We start from the raw sequence: 4,498 nt of genomic DNA, 5'->3' as shown, positions 1-4,498 counted from the left end.
GCAGGCAGTTCGAACACGAAATGTGATAAATAAATAGTAACCCAAAAGATTGTTTTTTTTTTTTTTCAATTTTTTTGCCACAACTTTGTCATTATTTGACCAATTTAAATTCCGATCGCACCATTGTTTTCAGCGTAAATAATCCTTTAAAATGTTTGTCAAGATGTACAGGGTTGTGTTTGAAATTTCGAAGTTTTTTTTTTTTTTTTTTTTTTTGGAGAGATAGATAGATAGATAGATAGATAGATAGAAAGAGAGAGAGATAGATATTTTGAGAGAGAGAGAGAGCGAGAGAGAGAGAGTCATTGGTTCAAGAGAAATTCAGCAGGGTCATCTGAAAAGGACACCCTGTATATTAAAAATATATCGCACGGAAAGTATCAACCAGCTCGATTTTCCCAGACAAACAAGGGTAATTAGACCACGCTAACTGAATTTAGCGCGTTTAAACAAGGTACAAACCTTGTGGCGGACTTTGGACATAAATAAGTAATTATGCCACCTCTCCGTTGGTAAGTTCGTGCTCCCGCATAAGACAAGGTCTGGCCGAGAGAGATAGGGACTAATTGCGCCCCTGCTTCATTAGCATGCCCTCCCTCCCCCCTGGAAATCCCTTTATTCCGGGCTTCGTCCTGGGCAGGGCACGCAGCAGCGGGGCACACACTGCGGTAATTGGCCAGTGGTGAAACCGCACTTTTATTATCTCAAGCCCCGCTCCTCGCCGACTATTGACACAAGCCGGGATTGAGCCGGAGTCTGTAAACGGAGTCTCAGATAAAATGTGTAATTTATTCAAAGAGCCTGGGATAGGACTTCGCTCCTCGGCGACGACAAAGAGCCTCGCCTCACTGCGTGCTGCGATTACTCGACATTTTCCTTTTACCCTCATAGACAATGATGAAAATGTTCAGCCTGCAATTGCTTTAAAATGAAATAAATTTATAGGGAGAATCTTAACCAATGAAACGGCTACAACAACAAAATATTTATTCGGTTTTTTGATAAGTAACGCCAGGATACCAACTCAGTATGTGGTATAAACGATAGTTATTAATATTTTTACAAGATTATTTCTTACGAAAAATGCCGCGATGGTTTGGAATCGGGAAAGGCATACCGGCCCGATCCAGCTCGAATGAGGAGCTCGCGTGCATAAGAACATAGCGTGCCAGACGCATTTTGCCGATGAGAGCATAACGTTATTAACCTTCAACATCCATTTATTTCACATGCGATTTACAGAAGTTATAATCAGCCCCGGTATCTCTTGCTTAAACAACGATGATTTTATTATAATGCAAGATGCCAAAGCTTTAATGACATGTCTGTATGATTTGCAAAGTCAAAGCTGAACACTTTTTACACACTTTAAGGTTAACAAAGTGTTTCTATAATAATTACAATTTTTCTAAAACCTACGTCACACCAGACCGCATCTCACGAGCTCCGAATCATAATGACAATAATAATTTATCACAGATCTTCTTTTTTAGTGTTTATAATTATAGTCATGTTACCATACCATAAGGTCGTGGGTTCGTATCCCGCTGGTGATACACCTTACATAAAGAATAATTAATTGAAAGAAGTTATTCGGCCAATCGGACCAAGAAATATAATGGATTTAATAATTAAAAGGAAGTATATCTTCACTAAAGCTCTCCGTGGCCATTTCATCTGTCGCCGAGAATATTATCCTGATTACACGACATTTGAAAAATGGCAAAAAGGAGGGAAAATTCAAAAGGTGGGGTTGAGATGGGAAGTTAGTGTCCGAGTGGATCGAAATCACGATAGCTCAAGTGGTAGAGCAGCGGCGGGGTATTTAGCCGAAGGTCGTGGGTTCGAATCCCGCTCGTGACATTAACTTTTTCATTTCAACCAATACCTTACATAAAGGTTAATTAATTGAGAGAAGTTTATTTGGTCAATCGGACTACGAAATATAAGAGGTTAGAGTCATACTGTACTTTAGTCACTTCAAAGGCGATAAGGCCTGTCGTCAACTTCAGCGCTGAGTCTGTGCTAATTCTGAAAATTATTATAGATCTTGCGGTATTGGTCGTTTCAGATTATTTTGGTCTGCCTATCCTCGCTTTTTAGTTGTTTCAGATCATTTTTGGTCAAGGTATCTTCTCTGTTTTGCTAGATAAGACGCGATTCGGCCTCTCCACATCTTCAGAGCCGATGTTCGAATCAAAGTATATGGTAATAATAGAAAATGTGGCTCCGTCGTTTCCGCTCATTTTCATCGTATCCTCACTGTTTTGTTCTATGGTGACGCGATTTGGCTTCTCGTCATCGTCAGTGCTAAGTCTGTGCTAATTAGTGAATCAGAGTAATTGATATTATGTAAAATGCGCCTCGATCGTTTAAGGTCATTTTATTCTCCTGTCCTCTCTATTTTAGTCGTTTCAGATAATTTTTGATGACGTTATCCTCTCTGTTTTGCTTTATCAGATCCGATACAGCTTCTCGACATTTTCACTTCTGAGTCTGTGCCTATTCTGTAAATCAGAATATTAGAGAAAATGAGGCGTGACCGTGTTATATTGTGGTCTGGCTATTTTTGCTGTTTTGCGGTTTTCAGACGCGATTCTAATTTTCGACATCTTCAGTGTGAGGCTTTGATAATTATTCAGAAATTGTTATGATTTAATATATAATTTTTTTTGCATTGTATAAATTCACTTTTTTCCACATCCTACATGTTTTTGTTAAATTTAAACAATGTTTGTAAATCCCAGGCTCTGAAGATGATCTCAATAATGATCGAAACGTTGGCACGATAAAGAAAATGTTTTTCTGAAACCTACATCACACCAGACCGCATCTCACGATTTCTGAATAATCATCTACAAACGGCCACTAATCACCATACATTTCTGTGATAATTATAGAAATTATTCCAACAAAATAAAAATGTCTTCTTTATTTTTGCATATATGTTGTATAAAAATACAAACTGACTACTGAATTCGCCTAAAAGACGAAACGAGTCTGTCAGACCAAAAAACAAGGTTATCCAAACCAAAATGGCCAGAACCTACCGAGCTTCACCTTAACTCCGGTCTGTCAAACCTTGTCGTTTAACTATTTCAGAAGCATTTCGATTTCTTGACATCGTCAGTGCTGGGCCAGAGCTATTTCTGTAATCAAAGTTAAATAATATTGAAAATTTAGATTGGGTCTATTTGGGTCTTACTACCCTCGCTGTTTATGCCAGACGCTTTTAGGCTTCTCGACATCATCATTGCTGGATCCTTCCTAATTAATGAATCAGAGTAATTGATATTACGTAAAATGCGCCTCGGTCATTGAAGGTCATTTTAGTCTTTTGTCTTCTCTATTTTAGTCGCGATTCGACTTTTCGACATCTTCAGTATGACTCTGTAGTAATTCTAGCAATCAAAATTATTATTATTATTATTATTATACAAAATGTGGCTTGGTCGTTTCAAATCATTTTGGCCTGTCACGCAGTTTTAGTCGTGCGTTCTTTCGGCTTTTCCAGATGTTCATTGATTTGGGCCGGTGTTTCAAAATGTCTTCTCTATTTTTGCATATTTGTTATATAGAAGTACAAACTGACTACTGAATATTCTTAAAAGACGAATTGAGACTGACAGACCAAAACAACAAGGTTATCCAGACTAAAATGGCCTACCTTGCTTCAGCTTATCTCCGGTCTGCCAATCTTTTTAACTCTTTCAGAAGTATTTCGGCTTCTTGACATCTTCATTGCTAGATCTTTCCTAATTAATGAATCAGAGTAATTTATAATATGTAAAATGTGGCTCGGTTGTTTCAGGTCATTTTTGTTCTTCCTATCCTCGCTATTTTGCTCTTTCAGACGCGTTTGGGCTTTGATACATACTCATTTGTTTTGTTTGTCCCTGCTTATATTTCTGATAAGCAGTTATTCTAACAAAACGAAAATTTGTTTCTTTTTTTGGAATTTATGCTGTCTAGAAGTCTGAACCCATCAAAGAACCTGTCTGAAAGACGAAACGAGGCTGACAGACCTAGGATAGCATGACAAAAATGGCAGGAACCTATTTATCTGTCAGACTCCAAGGCGAAAAATCACAATTTAAATCTAATTTTGTTTTCATTAAATTTTTTTTTTCTCTTCAAAGTTGGTCGAGTCCAGTTGGCAGGCCCATGTTTTTTTTGATAGGGACACTTTAATTATTAAAACTCCCACCCGGCAAAAATAATGATAATGACTTTTGCCTTATTTAGAAGGGCGCGGATAATCTATATATTATGTGTTTTTAGATTAGAAATTTTCGAAAACGGCTTGTCGAAGATTTACGAGACATTCAAAATGAATGTCCGATGAGGTGAGGGAGAAAAGAAAAGAATCTTCGTCAAACACAAACCGTTTAAAATTAAATCAATTCATATCGTTTATTCAGTCTGGCGTTATCTGATAATTATCAGATAATATTAACATATGCTTATGAATATGTGAAAGACTGGCAAATGAAATTAT

Source organism: Cimex lectularius, unplaced genomic scaffold (genome assembly GCF_000648675.2).
Source record: "Cimex lectularius strain Harlan isolate CLEC.00 unplaced genomic scaffold, Clec_2.1 scaffold13, whole genome shotgun sequence".
NCBI classification, from domain to species: domain Eukaryota; kingdom Metazoa; phylum Arthropoda; class Insecta; order Hemiptera; family Cimicidae; genus Cimex; species Cimex lectularius.
The sequence above is the reverse complement of the archived record's forward strand: the minus strand, read 5'-3'. Positions refer to the sequence as shown.